Below are 21,411 nucleotides of genomic sequence, written 5' to 3' on the forward strand. Positions count from 1 at the left end.
TCCCAATCAAGACCACAGCAGGTCTCACTGACAGCTGTATTTATCCACAAAAAGAGGCAGAAACAAACCTCAGATATGTGGATTAACCTGCAGTTAGTGATCCATCATGTTTATCTGCTCTCATGCTAAAAAGAGAACATCTCTCAGTGCTGGCGTTGCTGCTCCTGAGACTGGTTGGCTTTGCCATCAGGCCATAAAAACTCTACATTCACATATCATATCACATTTAGAAATCACGAGACAATATAAAACTCTAATACAGTTTAAGATTGTCAGCCTTAAAGTTTAAGCATTTGCAGCTTTAGGATCCCTTAAAATCCAGTCAGAAGTCTTACACAATCACAAGTCATAAAGTTATTTGGAACAAAAATCAAGTCATCACTCTTCCTTTAAAATCCTCTTAACTGAAGTGCAGCAACCTCGATATAAGTGTTTAGATGAAATGATATCCACAAACTTCATTAATGTCAGTTAAAGTGTCCAACAGCCTGATTTCCATCAGGTCACTTCTGACATTTCAGTCCTAAACAATCTTGTTGTGGTTTCTGATACCAGCCAAAGGAGGCCATAGTTGTGATGTGGTGGACTCACCGTTGGTTGCTGGTTCTGACCCGTCCAGCTGAGAAAAGTCCAGGCTTAGATGTCTTGTCCTCGGTGTATCACTGCCGCTCTGTCAGGCCCGCTGTGATGTATCAGCCAGTTAAATGCCTAAAAGCTTAAAGCCAGGAGAACAGGTTAGGCCGCATCAGCACCGCCTCTCATAGTGCCCCCTTTTCCCCTGACAACACACACCTACGCCTCAAGTCCAAACTATGTCGCAGAGAGACTTTGCAGGCCTGTTGGCAGCCGAAACCTGACTAGAAAGCAAAAGAGAGAGATCACCACTCCTTAACAGGACTAACCAGGTTCACAAAGACAGCAACAATGTCTCACTCGAACACTTCACACTTCATTTCTCCTCCAGTTCGAGATCTCTCTCTTTGATGTGAGGCACTTTTATCACTACTGTGTTCAATAAACCAGCAACAGCATCTACACTTTGGGGTTATTTGTCATTTTAGCTGAGTAATTAAAGGGCAGTGACACTGTTTTTGCCTTCTGTTACCTTTAAAATGAGTACTGTTTCATAGTTCTAATGTCTCAGCACTTGTTTTTTTCATTTTAGTACATGTTGACAACCATGTTGCAGAGATTCTTCACTTTTATTGCACCTATTGTCATTTTGCATGCATTCTTTAGCACTTATTACCTCACTACAGTTGAACAGAGGTTGTAACAGACATGGTTGCCATGTTTCACGTCTCTACCCACTGATTTTCATACCATGGTGGAAGAAATAACACTATAAACATGTTTTAACATGTTAAAATGCACTGGCCAGCCAGTCTAGGATTTCCTGCTCGTCAGCTTGTTAGACGGTTTCATTTATCCGTTACGTGGATAAATGAAAGCGCCTCTCTGGGATACCTCCCATACAAAGTTCTTGGGAAGCACACTTTAAAGCACCTCTAAAAAATTCTCAGAAGGTGATTGGACTGTCAGATTCATGATGGCCAATCAGAGCGACTAGACAAAATGAGGTAGTAGACATGCACCTCTAGTACTAACCTCAGCTATACAGGCTACCGCTTTCAGCATGGCTATTTTGCCATCTTAAATAACAAAATGTGGTTGAGGTCTGATTAAACAGCCACTATACCAACATTAGAGCTAACCACTTCACCAAAGCGGCCATTGCTATTGGCTCACACTACAACCAAACCCTGTGTAGCTACCGCCTCGTCCTCCTTAATCAACACTGATTGGTCAGAACTGTTTTTGGTTTGGGACAAACAGTGGATGGCCTGATGGCAGTCATGGCACATGGCCGAGGGTAACTCTCTTGTCACGGGAAGTTACGAGAGTGAAAGTCTGAGACTTCCTGTTATTTCTGATAAAGTTTAAAGGCAAAATTTGTAAACTGTAGTGGTTGTGAGTGAAAATCTCAGTAAATCTGCAGTAAATGAAAGGCTCACAACACGGCACATTCATAGTCACTTTTTTCACCTTTTTCCATATTCCAATGCTCAGAGGATCACCAGATCAGACCGTGTCTACATGCTTGAAGTCATTGATGCTGCCTTGTGATTGGTTCTTTATTTGCATCAATGAGCAGTTGAACAGCTATACCTAATGAAGTGGCTAATTAAATAGCTCCCATTGGGGTCACTGGAGATGGCAGCGTAAGAGCAGGGCTCCAGCCAAACTATCAAGAATGAGCTCCAGAAGCCAACGCTAAATAAGTAATTGCTCAAATCGGACAATTTAATAGAAGGAGTGAGGATGGCTGAAAAAAGGGAAAGGCAAAATACCACCCAAACCTCTCGGAAAATTCAACAATACGCCGCGACAAGTGAATGCTAATGTTAGCCCCTCAGTGGCTAACCAAGCCGGCAAAGCTAAAGACGAGACGTAAGTCTAGGCACAATCTTGAAAGAAATACATGACTTCAGGCAAGATATCAAAGGGGAACTTGAAAAAATAAACTCGATAATGAACGAAGCTGAAGAAAGAATCGCGGAGAGTGAAGAGAGGCTGCAGAGTACGGAGGAAGTCATGGCAGAAATGCTAAAGTTACACGAGCAGCTTCAGCTAAAGCTAACGGACCAAGAGGGTCGCTCACGGAGAGAAAACATCCGTATATCAGTGTACCAGAGGGAGCTGAGGGCGAGCCGAAGCAAGTAATCCCCTTCGTAGAGAAACTGCTCATTGAGAACCTGGATTTTTCTGATGCCACGGAGCTACAGATAGAGAGAGCCCATCGCGCCATAGCACCGAAGCCCCCCACCGGAGCCCAGCCCAGGTCTATCTTGGTTAAACTGGTTAAATTCTATCTTGGTGAAAGAGGAGGTGATTAACCGAGCCTGGAAAAAAAAGGGGTTCACATGGGAGGAATCCAAGATGAGCATTGACCACGATTATGCACTGGGGGTCCTCAGCAAACGGAGGGAATACGCTGAGGCACGGAAGGTCTTAAAAGAGAACATCAGATTCCAGACCATCTTCCCAGCCCATTTGAGAGTTTTTCACGGAGATGGGACTAAAGTGTACGAGACTGTGGAAGATGCGACGAAAGATCTGGCGGACAGAGGACTACTTGTGAAAGTAATCACACAACCGGCTTTCCTGCTGGAAAGAATCAAACGGTGGTCATGGCAACCGGCACGAGGACGACGCACAAACAGGTCAAGCGAGGCTACCAGCTACAAGGAGCGGCTGAGGGTGTTCAGGAGGGACCCAGATGTTGGAAACCAACCTTAAACTCTTGATCACTTATTGAGAAGGGTCACCTGGACTGGGGTGGTAGCCGAGAATGTAAAAATGAACAAGAAAGCTGTATGTAAGTTTTGAATAATAGTTTTGGCTGGGGTGGGACAAGGGAAAGGAGCTATTTACATGACAGGTAACACAGCAGAGGGCCCTCTGACCATCTTAGGGAACAGAGGCTATCCCTTAAGATGGAGGCAGGTGAGGGGAGGATACTCCTTATCGGAAGTTTGGAAAAGACTTGATACATTTCATGTTCAGATGGTTAATTATGTTAACACTGTTCCTTGTTTCTGTTCTTTAGTTGATAAGGTTTGGCTTATTACTTATTTTAAGGGGAAGAAAGGCTTACAGAATTTAGGTAAAACAAGATGTCAGGTTTCTCTGTGAGAACAATTTCTTATAATGTCAATGGGGTCCTAAATCCAGTTAAGAGGTGCAAGGTCCTATCAAAACTGAAAAAAGAGAAAGCACAAATAGTTTTCCTACAAGAAACACACGAGTCAACCCGAGCATGCAAAGTTAAGATTTGGTTTCAAGTATGTATTTTCTTCTTCATGTACATCAGGCCATAAGAGGGGAGTTGCTACCTTAATTTCAAATTCCATTAATTATGAACACATATCTGAGATTATTGATAAAGATGGAAGGTTTGTTAAGATTACAGGGAAAATTGAAGGGGTGGACATAACGTTAATTAATGTTTATGCTCCCCCAGGCAGTGAGTGGGGACTCTATGGAAGTGTTTTTGACATGATGACAAATTCTCAGGGCACAGTAATTTGTGGGGGAGATTTCAATATCAGGTTGAACCCAACACTGGACTCATCAGGAACAGTTACACACAATAATCCTCTAATTAAAAAGATGAAATCACTTATGAGCGAAGTAGGTGTATAGATACATGGTGAGAATTCCATCCAAATAGTAGGGATTATACATACTATTCATTCCCACACTCTGTATATTCAAGGTTAGACTACTTTTTATGTTCAGCAAAGATAAATTCAAAATAAAAGATAACAGCATAGCCACAATTGACCTATCAGACCATAGCCCAATTTCTATAACCATTACCCTAGAGAGAAGTAAGAAGAAATAATTATGGAAATTAAACTCTAACATACTTGTAATGAAGAAACTAAAGGACAACATCAATGATTATCTAGAACTTAAAGATTCAGGAGATGTGTCACCAGCGATCTTATGGGACACGCTTAAAGCTGCATTGAGAGGGAAAATTATTTCAATAACGTCACATTTGGAAAAAATCCAAGGTCAAAGAATGACTAATCTCAAGGGAAAATTGAAAAAACTTCAGTTAGAAGACAGCCACAATAATAATAACACTTCTCTGAGGGTAGAAATTAAAAAAATACAGAAAGAAATTGATGATATACACACCCTGGAAACTCAGAAAAGGTATGTATTTTTAAAACAAAGAAATTATGAAGTAGGAGCCAAATCAGCAAAAATCCTAGCATATAAATTTTCAGACAACAGGCAGACAGAACAATTAATAAAATTAGGGACCCTAATACAGGGACGGTTGAACATACACCTGAGAAAATACAAGAATGTTTTGAGACATTTTACCGGACCTTATATTCACAACACCATGTCCCAGAGGACACAAAGGTCGATTCCTTCTTGAACTCTTTAGATTTACCCGATTTAACCAGTACACAAAATGAAGATCTAATGAAGCCAATATCAAAGAGATAGACACCGCAATCTCTAAACTTAAAACAGGTAAATCACCAGGCTCTGACGGCTTTACAGCCAAATGGTACAAACCCTTAAAATCTCAGCTATCTCCACTACTGCTTCACACGTTCAACTGGATCCTGCAAAAAGGAGAAGTTCCTCCATCATGGAAGGAGGCGATTATATCAGTTATCCCTAAAGAGGACAAAGACAAAAAAGATTGTGGCAATTACCGCCCTATTAGTGTCCTTAATGTAGATTATAAATTATTTACATCAATCTTAGCTCACAGATTAGAAAACATACTGCCTGACATCATTAATTCAGATCAGACAGGATTTATACACCAAAGACAAACTTTAGACAACATAAGACGAACATTACATATCCTGAATCAGACATCAAAAGACCGAATTAGACCTATGATAGTGGGTTAGACGTAGCGTGGGGATTTCTATATAAAGTGATGGAGAAATTTGGTTTCCAAAATAATTTTATTAGAACTATTCAGTCATTAAATGACAAACCCACCGCCCGTATTAAGATCAATGGAGATCTCTCCAACTCCTTTGTTCTGGAGAGAGGGACACAGCAAGGTTGTCTGCTGTCCCCTCTCCTTTTTGTCTTGTTTATCGAACCCCTAGGCCAGCTGATAAGACAGAGCAACCTTATCAAAGGTATCACAGTAGCAGGTTTGGAACAGAGGGTGGCGCTGTTTGCTGATGACGTCCTAGTTTTTTTAGAAGAGCCAGAAAAATCATTTGTGGGACTAATGACTCTACTTTCAGATTATGGGAGTCTATCAGGATATAAGCTCAACAAATCAAAAACACAGGTCATTACCCAACACTGTACAGTCTCAGAGGGGTTAAGAAAAAGGTATAAACTCAATTGGGAAGCAGAATCTCTGAAATATCTAGGAATAATCTTAACAAAGGACCTTACCAAATTAACTAGCGCCAATTATGAACCATTATCTTCAAAAATCAAAGCAGACATTCATAGATGGAATCTCATCCCATTCCTTAACTTAAGTTTAAGAATAAACATAATTAAAATGAATACTCTCCCCACTTGTTATATATTTTCAGAACTCTTCCAGTGGAAGTGAATGAAGATTGTTTTAAGGAATGGGACAAAAGGATTTCCCGATTTATTTGGCAAGGGAAAAGGCCACGAATTAGATATAATATTCTACAGTTGGAGAAGGAAAGAGGAGGCATGGCACTCCCATGCTTAAGGAAATACTTTTTAGCCTCGTAACTAATTCCTTTACTATATTGGTGTGACTCAAATTACGAGGCCAGATGGAAAGAATTGGAATTTGATCAAAATGTCAGTTTTCCTCTGCAGGCTGCAATTGCAGACAGAGGTCTGTCAAAACAGCTAGAAGAGTTAAAGAACCCGTGGATAAATCCAACATTAAAAATATGTCAGAAAGTAGTTAAATACAGTGAAATTCATAATATGCTAAAACTTTTCAGATGGTGCGCATACGATTCAGACTTTTCTCCAAATAGAAAGGACAAAAAATTTGAATCTTGGACAACAAAAGGTCTCACAACATATCTGTCATTCACAGAGAAAAACACACTACACAGTTTTCAATACCTACAAAACAAACACAGCCTGGACAAAAATGATTTTTTCAGATATCTTCAGATGAGGCAATATTTTAGCCAGAAGTGTAAACTCACAGATTTAACAACAGCAGAATCTGAGTTTTTCAAAATTCTGAAGGCAGCCAGCCAGTCAATAACACGTAAATCCATATCTAAATTATACAATGCTCTTTTTTATGCAAAGAATGAAAACACTATATATATATAAGAAAAAAGGGAAAAAGAGGCAAATTTAAATCTATCGGGGGAAGCGTGGGGAAAAATTTGGAACTTCCAATGGTCCTCAACCAATGCAGTGATTTGAAGGGAGCATTGTTGGAAACATGTTATAAGATATTTTAAGACTCCACTCCAAGAAAAATATTAAAATACTAACATGTCCTGCTGGAGACAATGTGGGTCGAGGGAGGCAAATCACTTTCATGTTTTTTGGGGATGCCCCACATTAACTTCTCACTGGAAGGAAATACATAAAACATTGATTGTTGTGTTTAAAACTCACCTACCTATGAACTTTGAGACTTTGTACTTTGGTCAAACTCAACTAATGAATAGAAGGAAAGATGTAAAGCTACTACAGGCTCTTTTAGTAGCCAGTAAAAAGTCAATTACCAGAAGGTGGTTGAATCCTTCACCTCCCACATTGGAGGAATGGTTTGGAATCATTTTTGAGATATATAAAATGGAAAAGCTAACCTATTGTTTAAGAATTCAGAAAGTTAAATTCGACCAAATTTGGGCTAAATGGATTGATTTTATTCCCCTGACACACACGGACTTTAGTAAATACACCTGAATCTGTACAACCTTCATCTCTCTGAATGTATATTATGTAAGTCACCTTGGTTCTTTTGTTTTTTATGTTCCTGTATTTCAAAAAGTGGGAAATGAATGTTGTAAACAATGCTGAGTTGATTATACCTTTGTACGCAACATTTTCCTAATAAAAAGTTAATTAAAAGAAAAAAAGCTCCCATTATAAAGCTGAGACTTCATAAAGCATTTATAAACTGCTTTAAAATGCAGATATTCAGGAGGAAAACAATCCTGTCAGAATTATGTTTACTGGTACAGTAGTTTTAGAATTCAGACTGTAACCACGCCTAACCTACTCTCTCATTTTATGAAACATGCAAGAACACATGACTGTGGACTGGTGTCTGACACCGATTTACACCAACCAGGAAAGTAGTGCATACCAATATCAAAACCTTACCCCTTAGGTTAGAGGAGAAGACCTGTCTGGTCTAAGTCATCACTCTGAGTCTTTTATCAGAGGTTCTTCAGTACGTGATCTCAAACATCAATGTGTCCCAGCTCACTGCTTCTGCCCTGAAATACTTCTTTTATCAGCAAGAGTCACCAAACCATGAAAACACTGACGGCTCCAGTCAGTGACCTGTGACAGCGTCGAAGACAAAAATGTGTCATCAGGAGTTTCACCTCGAAGAAAATAATCCGTTTGACAGCATGATTGATCCAGAACAGACACACAGACAGATATCTTCACATGAAAACTTTAGAACACCAGAAGAAAATGTCTGAGGCGACAGGAAACTGAGAGACTGGACTGTTTTTAAACGTCATGTTGGATCAGAACTCTGCTCTAGCCTCCCCAGTCTGGTCCCAGGCATAAAATTTGTTCACAAGTTTGACAAACCAGTTTGACATTTTCCTACAACGTAATACAAGATATTTACAAAAAACTGACAGGTGTTATTTTCAGGGGTGCTGAGATGCAATATAAAGGGTCTTAAAGAACCTGCAGATTTGTGCAGGACGTTTATGGTTTGATAAACGCCCATAGACATTAAAACGTTGGCTTAATGTCTGATCCTTTACAGAAACCCATCCTTTAGAACTGCCTATGATGTGTAACAAACATGTACTCATTAGTCTGCTCTCACAACAACAGACAACTTTCCTGCCCATTTTCCCCACCAATCACAACCATTGTAAAACCCAGTGATGACAACATAAAGACCTAGAAGTATGTAGCAAAAGAATGGCAGTCTCCCCCTAGTGGTAGTTTTAGTTTAGGCGACTGATAAGATCTCACTGCTAAAGGCAAAACATAATCTGTATGTTTGAGGAACCAGAAAATAATCAGAATAAAATGTGTCAATTAACCGAGTCCGGCCTCTTGATAGTCCTCCAGTAAAAAGATGGCCCTTGTTAAAATGTTGATGATCTCTGGTCTACAGAGACTGAAAGCACCGAATGATGGTCTACAGAGACTGAAAGCACCGAATGATGGTCTACAGAGACTGAAAGCACCGAATGATGGTCTACAGTGACTGAAAGCACCGAATGATGGTCTACAGTGACTGAAAGCACCGAATGATGGTCTACAGTGACCGAAAGCACCGAATGATGGTCTACAGAGACCGAAAGCACAGAATGATGGTCTACAGAGACTGAAAGCACCGAGTGATGGTCTACAGAGACTGAAAGCACCGAATGATGGTCTACAGAGACCGAAAGCACCGAATGATGGTCTACAGTGACCGAAAGCACCGAATGATGGTCTACAGAGACCGAAAGCACCGAATGATGGTCTACAGTGACCGAAAGCACCGAATGATGGTCTACAGTGACCGAAAGCACCGAATGATGGTCTACAGTGACCGAAAGCACCGAATGATGGTCTACAGAGACCGAAAGCACCGAATGATGGTCTACAGTGACCGAAAGCACCGAATGATGGTCTACAGAGACCGAAAGCACCGAATGATGGTCTACAGAGACTGAAAGCACCCAATGATGGTCTACAGAGACTGAAAGCACCGAATGATGGTCTACAGTGACTGAAAGCACAGAATGATGGTCTACAGAGACTGAAAGCACCCAATGATGGTCTACAGAGACTGAAAGCACCGAATGATGGTCTACAGAGACTGAAAGCACCGAATGATGGTCTACAGTGACTGAAAGCACAGAATGATGGTCTACAGAGACTGAAAGCACAGAATGATGGTCTACAGAGACTGAAAGCACCGAATGATGGTCTACAGAGACCGAAAGCACCGAATGATGGTCTACAGTGACTGAAAGCACAGAATGATGGTCTACAGAGACTGAAAGCACAGAATGATGGTCTACAGTGACTGAAAGCACAGAATGATGGTCTACAGAGACTGAAAGCACAGAATGATGGTCTACAGAGACTGAAAGCACCGAATGATGGTCTACAGAGACTGAAAGCAAGATAGCTTGAAATAGCTCCCTGCAAAACAAAAGATTTTATGTTTAGTTTACTGAAAAGTCTTTATAAGCCCAGCAATTTTAAGTTTTCTTTTTTACTGTGCGGTCTGCTTGTGATCCCAATGAACTGTATTTTGTTCTCCAGTGTACTCAGATCAGGCCTCAGGTTCCTAATGTGGAACCACTCTTAGATACAAGGAGAACGCTAGGAGCCCCTGCTGTAGTGTTTTGTAGAAACATTTTTATTAACATCCTGACTCAAGTTTAAAAACGTGTTTCTCAGAGATGTTAGAGATCTTGTTACTGGGCCATTCTACCGAATTGGTTCAAATTGCTGTCCCACAACGAAAATCATATTTTAAAAAACAATGAAGTGTTCAGACCTAGCATACATACTAATATCATGCTATGATCTATTTTATCACAAGACATTAATTGAGATACCATTAATATATAAAAAAATTCTCTTTCATATGTCACTTTCTATTGGGAGGTGGCTGTCCCAACCTCTAACTCCTAAATTTCAATTCATGAAAATAACATTTAAATGATTTTTGGAAATGTCCTAAATATTTCATTTTCATAGATCTTTTTGATTTCTTTTAAAGGGAAGTTGAAATTTTTAGATTGATTTTGTAGATTTTTATTTAATTAAAATTTGTTCGTTATGTAAAAAATCCTGTCCCAAGTTTTCATGTCACTACCGAAACACAAAGAGTTTCAGCCTGTAGGCAGGGCTTGGTTTTAGCCACGCCCCCAGAAATTTCACCAAGAAGAGACATTACCTTCCTGTTCATCCATGGCCACATGGTGAGTAGTTAGCTTACATCATTTTTGAGTACATGCCTTCCAAAGTCTAAAAATCAGTGTGTGGTTTTAAGGACTGTCACTACCAAACACATATGAAAAGGTTTTGGTTGTGACATGATGGTTTCGGTAGTGACAATATGATGTTCATTTTTGATTAAAGTAAGTCTTACATAATATAATACATGGATACATATGTCATAAATAGATAATTCTGATTTAAATTTTGTTTTATTTCATATTTAGGAAGAGATAAAACACCAAAATGGCAAAAAGTCAAGCAGAGAGACTGAGAGAGTTTAGGCAAAGAGTTAAGAATGACCCAGTGAAATACCAAGAACATTTAGTAAAGGAAAGAGAAAGAAATAAGAGACGGAAGGAAGAAGGAAAGCTCAAATCTATCAACGACTTATCCATCAGAGAGCAAAGACATGTCAGAAGAGCATGGAGGAAAAGACAGCAAGACCATAGGATGTCCCTGAAAAAACGTAGAGAGATGTTTTGCCGGGCTTCCTCACCACCTAGCACCTCTAGCGATGGAGATCAGACACCAGGGCGCAGCTCTTCAGCACTAAAGAGGGTGAAAAGTGCAAGAACATGCAACTACAGAGAAATACAGAAGTTAAAGATGAAGCTCAAAGAAATGAAGAAGAAGAAGGAAAAATACAGAAAACAATGTCAGAGGTGGAAGTTGACACCAGACCTGTCGAAGTGTTCTCCAAGAACAAAGACTCAGAGAGAATTAATGAAGTGATGAATGAAGCCCTGCAGTTTTAAAAGCATGGTTTTGGTAAATGGTTGTCACACAAAAAAATTATTTCATTGATAATTAGACATTATTGTTTGTCATTCCAATAAAAATTTAAACCATTGTTATTTATTTAATGATGAATTAATATGTTTCATTGGTTATAATACATGTCAAAAGTTAAAATATAGCAAAAAGAGTGAAGTGATTACGATGCCACTCTCAAACAAAGTACAACTGTAACTACAGCAACAGTATGGTCACTACCGAAAAAACAGCTGTTTTAACAAAAATAAAATGTATTGAATCATCAACCCACATTTTATGATAATGATTGGTTAAGTGTATGTGTACTTTAAGCAGTGATGAGTTATGGAGTCAATATGATCAACTTTATACATTTTACAAGGAAAGATAGCATTTAAATTTTGGTACATTTAGAAAAAAAATTAAATTCTGTTAAAAATTCATTTAAATTGATTTTGATGCAGAAACCATATATATTAATTTTAAAAAATACTCTGTACAGTGGGGAACTGAAAAAAATATGAATAGGTTAATAATTATTTTTATTTGAATGTAATTTTGTGTTTCGGTAGTGACAAATTTTAGGAAAGGAAAGATATTTTGGAAAAGTTAGAAAATACAATGTGAAAGTTGACTGTTCAATTACTGTGTATGTGCCCCTTAGACCTGGTGCAACATGAATATGGTAAAAGTTTTTCCCAAATAACATACAAATTTCACAAAAATTCCAACTCTGAATTTGAACCAATTCAGTAGAATGGTCCTACGATGTCTTTCTAACTTTAAAACAAGAACATCCAGAACATACAGGGGAGTAACAAACAGTAAGATCAACAGGTAACAGATCACAGAATGACTGTGGAGGAATCATTCTGACTGAGCTTTAGTTCATAATGGACCACCTCTGCAGAGAGGAGCTGATTTAAGGATGTGATGAATCTATCACCCTGGAGATGAAGACATTCTTTCTGATGTGAAGCTTATCATCATTTTCTCAATAATGTTACTTCAACATTCTTCCTACCAGGATGCATACCAGGATAGCGGTGTGACTCACTACCCAACCCGTCAGACCAATTAAAACAATGTGATGACTGTGACAGCAGACACTGGAAGGGTGTTACCAAAGAGAGACGATAGCTGAACGATGAGCAATAGAAACTGGAGATGAAGAGCTGAAGCAGGCAGCAGGTGAGAGTCCTGCTTTGACTGTTCAGAATGATGGTTTTTGTTTCTTTGGTTTAAAGCCGTTTATCTGGGAGGGAGACGAAGAGATGCTACCTCTGCTACAAGTGAAGTAAATAAATGAAAGAGAGTTAGGGATAGGACAAAGAAAAAGGTGAGATTAAGATGCATCAAGGAAAAAAAGCTCATGTATTCCACAGGATGTAACAAATGAAAAACCTTTAGATGTCAAGAATCAACTCCCCAGCTCCTGCAGTCACATGATGAGTCCTCAGGCAGAGACTCAAACCCCAGTCTGCTCCCACTGCTACGTCAGTGGCATGTAAATGGGTATGGAAGCGAGTGAATGGGATTAGTTGATACTGATGGCCACGTCTCCATAGCAACCTCTATCGGTGAATGAGTGTGTGATAAATGGGTGTGACCAGCGGTGTAAACTTTGAGTAGTCAGATGAGTAAAAGCGCTATACAAGCTCCAGTCCATCACCATCTACAGAGCATTTAGGATGCTGGGTGGGGCTGGAGACGATCCCAGCCGTCACTGGGTGAGAGGCGGGTTTACACCTGGACTGGTCACCAGTCAATCAAAGGGATGATGTACAAACAACCAGTCAGGCTCACGCCTACAGACAATCTCAGTGATTAACCCAGCCAGCATGTCTTTGGGCCAGAGCAGAGAGAATCTCCTGCATGCAGTATCCACACAGAGAGGCCCTGCAGAGACGTCTTTCCTCCTGTAAGGGACCAGAGGGTACCCCCCTTTGACACCACTACAGGTTTTCATCTAAAGTCGTCTCCTGCTACAAGACACTTTATCAAAGTGTTTTTGTCTCCTCCTCATTGGTAGCTGGAGGTCAGAGGCATTTTATTTTCAAGTTTTCAAGTATTTTCAACCACATCATCACGTTTCAACTCGTCTGTAGTCTGGGAGTAAATAAACAAAATTTACAAAAATATATATATTTCTTCTGTTTATCATTTACTCCGCTCCAAAATTCACTGGGTCATTGTTTCAGTATCTCTACATGGACCTAGCTAACTATTATGTGCATCAGAGGTCCCCGGCCTTAGTCCCCTGGAGCCCCTCACTCATAAAAACACATAGACTGCCCTGACCATAGGCCATAGGTCCTCCTGGGGTCCTCCACATGTCATCCACAGGTCATCCAAGGGTCCTCCACAGGTCCTCTACAGGTCCTCCACGGGTCCTCCACAGGTCATCCAAGGGTCCTCCATAGGTCCTCTACAGGTCCTCCACGGGTCCTCCACAGGTCATCCATAGGTCCTCCATAGGTCCTCCACAGGTCTTCTACAGATCCTCCATGGGTCCTCCACGGGTCCTTCACAGGTCATCCACTGGTCCAACATAGGTCCTCCACAGGTCCTCCACAGGTCCTCCACCGGTCCTCCACAGGTCCTCAAAGGGTCCTTCAAGGTCCTCCACGGGACCCCCATGGGTCTTCCAAGGGTCCTCCACGGGACCCCCACAGGTCCTCAGCCAGGATCCCCACAGATCCTCCACGGGACCTCGACAGGTCCTCCACGGGTCCTCAGCAGGTCCTCCACGGGTCTTTCACGGGTCCTTCATGCGTCCTCTAAGGGTCCTCCACAGGTCTCCCACAGGTCCTCCACGGGTCTTCCTCAGGTCCTCCAAGGGTCCTCCATGGGTCCTCCATCCGTCCTCTAAGGGTCCTCCACCAGTCCTCTACAGGTCCTCCACGGGTCCTCCACAGGTCCTCTACAGGTCCTCCATAGGTTCTCCTCGGGTCCTCAGCAGGTCCTCCACGGGTCCTCCACAAGTCCTCCATAGGTCCTCCACAGGTCCTCGACTGGTCCTCCATAGGTTCTCCACAGGTCCTCCAAGGGTCTTCCATGGGTCCTCTCATGGTCCTCTACAGGTCCTCCATGGGTCCTCCATGTGTCCTTCACGGGTCCCCCACAGGTCTTCCACGGGTCCTCCACTTGTCCTCCACGGGTCTTTCACGGGTCCTCCATGCGTCCTCTAAGGGTCCTCCATCAGTCCACCACAGGTCCTCCTAAGGTCCTCTAAGGGTCCTCCACAGGTCTTCCACAGTTCCTCCACGGGTCCTCCACAGGTCCTCTACAGGTCCTCCACGGGTCCTCTACAGGTCCTCCAGGGGTCCTCCAAGGGTCCTCCACAGGTCCTCTATGGGTCCTCCATAGGTCCTCCACGAGTCCTCCACAGGTCCTCCATGGGTCTCCCACAGGTCTCCCACAGGTCCTCCAAAGGGTACTCACTTGTCCTCCACCGGTCCTCTACAGGTTTTCCAGGGGTCCTCCACGGGTCCCCCACAGGTTTTCCAAGGGTCCTCCACAGGTCCTCTACAGGTCCTCCATAGATCCTCCATGGGTCCCCCACAGGTCTTCCACAGTTCCTCCACGGGTCCCCCACCGGTCATCCACAGGTCCTCCACAGGTCCTCCACGGGTCCTCCACAGGTCTTCCACGGGTCCCCCACTGGTCCTCCATGGGTCCTCCACAGGTCCTCCAAGGGTCCTCTATAGGTCATCCACAGGTCCTCGAAGGTCCTCCACGGGACCACCACAGGTCCTCCTAAGGTCCTCTAAGGGTCCTCCACAGGTCTTCCACAGGTCCTCCACCGGTCCTCCACAGGCCCTCCACAGGTCCTCCAAGGGTCCTCCATGGGTCCTCCACAGGTCCTCCATGGGTCCTCCACAGGTCCTCCACGGGTCCTCCACAGGTCCACCAGGGGTCCTCCACGGGACCCCCACAGGTCCTCAGCCCGGATCCCCACAGATCCTCCACGGGACCTCCACAGGTCCTCCAAGGGTCCTCTATAGGTCATCCACAGGTCCTCAAAGTCCTCCACGGGACCTCCACAGGTCCTCCAAGGGTCCTCTATAGGTCATCCACAGGTCCTCGAAGGTCCTCCACGGGACCACCACAGGTCCTCCTAAGGTCCTCTGATGGTCCTCCACATGTCATCCACAGGTCCTCCACAGGTCCTCCATGTGTCCTTCACAGGTTTTCCAGGGGTCCTCCACAGGTCCCCCACAGGTCTTCCACGGGTCCTCCACTGGTCCTCCATAGGTTCTCCACAGGTTCTCCAAGGGTCCTCAATGGGTCCTCTAAGGGTCCACCTTCAGGTCCTCCACAGGTCCTCCACAGGTCCTCTACGGGTCCTCCATAAGTCCTCCACGGGTCCTCCACAGGTCCTCCAGGGGTCCTCCAAGGGTCCTCCAAGGGTCCTCCACGGGACCTCCACAGCTCCTCCAGGGGTCCTCCACAGGTCCTCCAGGGGTCCTCCACGGGTCCTCCACAGGTCCTCTACGGGTCCTCCATAAGTCCTCCACGGGTCCTCCACAAGTCCTCCAGGGGTCCTCCAAGGGTCCTCCAAGGGTCCTCCACGGGACCACCACAGGTCCTCCTAAGGTCCTCTAAGGGTCCTCCACAGGTCTTCCACAGGTCCTCCACCGGTCCTCCACAGGCCCTCCACAGGTCCTCCAAGGGTCCTCCATGGGTCCTCAACAGGCCCTCCACAGGTCCTCCAAGGGTCCTCCATGGGTCCTCCACAGGTCCTCCACGGGTCCTCCACAGGTCCACCAGGGGTCCTCCACGGGACCCCCACAGGTCCTCAGCCCGGATCCCCACAGATCCTCCACGGGACCTCCACAGGTCCTCCAAGGGTCCTCTATAGGTCATCCACAGGTCCTCGAAGGTCCTCCACGGGACCACCACAGGTCCTCCTAAGGTCCTCTAAGGGTCCTCCACAGGTCTTCCACAGGTCCTCCACCGGTCCTCCACAGGCCCTCCACAGGTCCTCCAAGGGTCCTCCATGGCTCCTCCACAGGTCCTCCACGGGTCCTCCACAGGTCCACCAGGGGTCCTCCACAGGTCCCCCACAGGTCGTCCACAGGTCCTCCACAGGTCCCCCACGGGTCCTCCAAAGGTCCTTCACGGGTCCTCCACAGGTCCTCGACTGGTCCTCCAAAGGTCCTTCAAGGGTCCTCCACGGGACCCCCACGGGTCCTCCAAGGGTCCTCCACGGGACCCCCACAGGTCCTGAGCCCGGATCCCCACAGATCCTCCACGGGACCTCCACAGGTCCTCCAAGGGTCCTCTATAGGTCATCCACAGGTCCTCGAAGGTCCTCCACGGGACCACCACAGGTCCTCCTAAGGTCCTCTAAGGGTCCTCCACAGGTCTTCCACAGGTCCTCCACCGGTCCTCCACAGGCCCTACACAGGTCCTCCAAGGGTCCTCCATGGGTCCTCAACAGGTCCTCCACAGGTCCTCCAAGGGTCCTCCATAGGTCCTCCACAGGTCCTCCAAGGGATCTCCATGGGTCCTCTAAGGGTCCTCCACCGGTCCTCCACGAGTCCTCCAACGATCCTCCACAGAACCTCCACAGGTCCTCTACAAGTCCTCCACAGGTCCTCTACGGGTCCTCCATGGGTCCTCAACAGGTCCTCTACAGGTCCTCCACAGATCCTCCACGGGTCCTCCACAGGTCCTCCACAGGTCCTCCACAGGTCCTCTACAGGGCCTTCACGGGTCCTCTACAGGTCCTCCAAAGGGTCCTCCACCGGTCCTCCACAGGTCCTCCAAGGGTCCTTCAAGGTTCCTCCACGGGACCCCCACGGGTCCTCCAAGGGTCCTCCACAGGACCCCCACATGTCCTCAGCCGGGATCCCCACAGATCCTCCACGGGACCTCCACAGGTCCTCCAAGGGTCCTCTATAGGTCATCCACAGGCCCTCCACAGGTCCTCCATGCGTCCCTTAAGGGTCCTCCACAGGTCTCCAACAGGTCTCCCTCAGGTCTTCCACTGGTCCTCCACAGGTCCTCCAAGGGTCTTCCATGGGTCCTCTACGGGTCCTCCATGGGTCCTCAACAGGTCCGCTACAGGTCCTCCACAGGTCCTCAGCCAGGGTCCTCCATGGGTCCTCCACAGGTCCTCCACGAGTCCTCCACACGTCCTCCACGGGTCTCCCACAGGTCCTCCACTGGTCCTCCACGGGTCTTCCTCAGGTCCTCCAAGGGTCCTCCATGGGTCCTCCAACCGTCCTCTAATGGTCTTCCACCAGTCCTCTACTGGTCCTCCACAGGTCCTCTACAGGTCCTCCATAGGTCCTCCATGGGTCCCCCACAGGTCTTCCACGGGTCCTCCACTTGTCCTCCACGGGTCTTTCACGGGTCCTCCATGCGTCCTCCAAGGGTCCTCCATAGGTTCTCCACAGGTAATCCACATGTCATCCATGTGTCCTCTCATGGTCCTCTACTGGTCCGCCATGGGTCCTCCATGCGTCCTTCACGGGTCCCCCACGGGTCCCCCACAGGTCTTCCACGGGTCCTCAGCAGGTCCTCCACGGGTCTTTCACGGGTCCTTCATGCGTCCTCTAAGGGTCCTCCACAGGTCTCCCACAGGTCCTCCACGGGTCTTCCTCAGGTCCTCCAAGGGTCCTCCATGGGTCCTCCATCCGTCCTCTAAGGGTCCTCCACCAGTCCTCTACAGGTCCTCCACGGGTCCTCCACAGGTCCTCTACAGGTCCTCCATAGGTTCTCCTCGGGTCCTCAGCAGGTCCTCCACGGGTCCTCCACAAGTCCTCCACAGGTCCTCGACTGGTCCTCCATAGGTTCTCCACAGGTCCTCCAAGGGTCTTCCATGGGTCCTCTCATGGTCCTCTACAGGTCCTCCATGGGTCCAACATGTCATCCACAGGTCCTCCACAGGTCCTCCACGGGTCCTCCACAGGTTTTCCAGGGTCCTCCACAGGTCCCCCACAGGTCTTCCACGGGATCTCCATAAGTCCTCCACGGGTCCTCCACAGGTCCTCCAGGGGTCCTCCATGGGTCCCCCACAGGTCTTCCACGGGTCCTCAACTTGTCCTCCACGGGTCATCCACAGGTCCTCCAGGGATCCTCCACAGGTCCTCCACAGGTGCTCCACGGGTCCTCCACAGGTTTTCCAGGGGTCCTCCACGGGTCATCCACATGTCCTCTACAGGTCCTCCACGGGTCCTCCACAGGTCCTCGACTGGTCCTCCATAGGTTCTCCACAGGTCCTCCAAGGGTCTTCCTCAGGTCCTCCAAGGGTCCTCCATGGGTCCTCCATCCGTCCTCTAAGGGTCCTCCACCAGTCCTCTACAGGTCCTCCACGGGTCCTCCACAGGTCCTCTACAGGTCCTCCATAGGTTCTCCTCGGGTCCTCAGCAGGTCCTCCACGGGTCCTCCACAAGTCCTCCATAGGTCCTCCACAGGTCCTCGACTGGTCCTCCATAGGTTCTCCACAGGTCCTCCAAGGGTCTTCCATGGGTCCTCTCATGGTCCTCTACAGGTCCTCCATGGGTCCTCCATGTGTCCTTCACGGGTCCCCCACAGGTCTTCCACGGGTCCTCCACTTGTCCTCCACGGGTCTTTCACGGGTCCTCCATGCGTCCTCTAAGGGTCCTCCATCGGTCCACCACAGGTCCTCCAAGGGTCCTCCATGGGTCATCCACAGGTCATCCACATGTCATCCACAGGTCCTCCACAGGTCCTCCACGGGTCCTCTACAGGTTTTCCAGGGTCCTCCACAGGTCCCCCACAGGTCTTCCACGGGATCTCCATAAGTCCTCCACGGGTCCTCCACAGGTCCTCCAGGGGTCCTCCATGGGTCACCCACAGGTCTTCCACGGGTCCTCCACTTGTCCTCCACGGGTCATCCACAGGTCCTCCAGGGATCCTCCACGGGTCCTCCATGGGTCCTCCACAGGTCATCCACATGTCATCCACAGGTCCTCCACAGGTCCTCCACGGGTCCTCCACAGGTTTTCCAGGGGTCCTCATCGGGTCATCCACATGTCCTTTACAGGTCCTCCACGGCCTCCACAGGTCCTCGACTGGTCCTCCATAGGTTCTCCACAGGTCCTCCAAGGGTCTTCCATGGGTCCTCTCATGGTGCTCTACAGGTCCTTCACAGGTCCTCCATGCGTCCTTCACGGGTCCCCCACAGGTCTTCCAAGGGTCCTCCACTTGTCCTCCAGGGGTCTTTCACGGGTCCTCCATGCATCCTCTAAGGGTCCTCCATGGGTCCTCCACAGGTCCACCAGGGGTGCTCCACGGGTCACCCACAGGTCTTCCAGGGGTCCACCACAGGTCCTCCATGGGTCCTCCACAGGTCATCCACATGTCATCCACAGGTCCTCCACAGGTCCTCCACGGGTCCTCCACAGGTTTTCCACGGGTCCCCCACAGGTCTTCCACTGGATCTCCATAAGTCCTCCACGGGTCCTCCACAGGTCCTCCAGGGGTCCTCCACGGGTCCCCCACAGGTCTTCCACGGGTCCTCCACTTGTCCTCCCCGGGTCATCCACAGGTCCTCCACAGGTCCTCCACGGGTCCTCCACAGGTCCTCCAGGGATCCTCCACGGGTCCTCCAAGGGTCCTCCACAGGTCCTCCACGGGTCCTCCACAGGTTTTCCAGGGGTCCTCCACGGGTCATCCACATGTCCTTTACAGGTCCTCCACGGCCTCCACAGGTCCTCAACTGGTCCTCCATAGGTTCTCCACAGGTCCTCCAAGGGTCTTCCATGGGTCCTCTCATGGTGCTCTACAGGTCCTCCACAGGTCCTACATGCGTCCTTCACGGGTCCCCCACAGGTCGTCCAAGGGTCCTCCACTTGTCCTCCAGGGGTCTTTCACGGGTCCTCCATGCATCCTCTAAGGGTCCTCCATGGGTCCTCCACAGGTCCACCAGGGGTCCTCCACGGGTCACCCACAGGTCTTCCAGGGGTCCACCACAGGTCCTCCATGGGTCCTCCACAGGTCATCCACATGTCATCCACAGGTCCTCCACAGGTCCTCCACGGGTCCTCCACAGGTCCTCCAGGGGTCCTCCACGGGTCCCCCACAGGTCTTCCACGGGTCCTCCACTTGTCCTCCCCGGGTCATCCACAGGTCCTCCACAGGTCCTCCACGGGTCCTCCACAGGTCCTCCAGGGATCCTCCACGGGTCCTCCACAGGTCTTCCACGGGTCCTCCACTGGTCCTCAACGGGTCCTCTAAGGGTCCTCTACAGGTCCTCCACGGGTCATTCACAGGTCCTCTAGGGATCCTCCATAAGTCCTGCACGGGTCCTCCACAGGTCGTCCACAGGTCCTCCAAGGGTCCTCCATGGGTCCTCCACAGGTCCTCCACGGGTCCTCCACAGGTCCACCAGGGGTCCTCCACGGGTCCCCCACAGGTCGTCCACAGGTCCTCCACAGGTCCCCCACGGGTCCTCCACAGGTCCTTCACGGGTCCTCCACAGGTCCTCGACTGGTCCTCCATAGGTTCTCCACAGGTCCTCCATGGGTCCTCCATGTGTCCTTCACAGGTCCCCCACAGGTCTTCCACGGGTCCTCCACTTGTCCTCCACGGGTCTTTCACGGGTCCTCCATGCATCCTCTAAGGGTCCTCCATGGGTCCTCCACAGGTCCACCAGGGGTCCTCCACGGGTCACCCACAGGTCTTCCAGGGGTCCACCACAGGTCCTCCATGGGTCCTCCACAGGTCATCCACATGTCATCCACAGGTCCTCCACAGGTCCTCCACGGGTCCTCCACAGGTTTTCCACGGGTCCCCCACAGGTCTTCCACTGGATCTCCATAAGTCCTCCACGGGTCCTCCACAGGTCCTCCAGGGGTCCTCCACGGGTCCCCCACAGGTCTTCCACGGGTCCTCCACTTGTCCTCCCCGGGTCATCCACAGGTCCTCCACAGGTCCTCCACGGGTCCTCCACAGGTCCTCCAGGGATCCTCCACGGGTCCTCCAAGGGTCCTCCACAGGTCCTCCACGGGTCCT

The sequence above is a fragment of the Cheilinus undulatus genome, linkage group 6, assembly GCF_018320785.1.
Source record: "Cheilinus undulatus linkage group 6, ASM1832078v1, whole genome shotgun sequence".
NCBI lineage: Eukaryota > Metazoa > Chordata > Actinopteri > Labriformes > Labridae > Cheilinus > Cheilinus undulatus.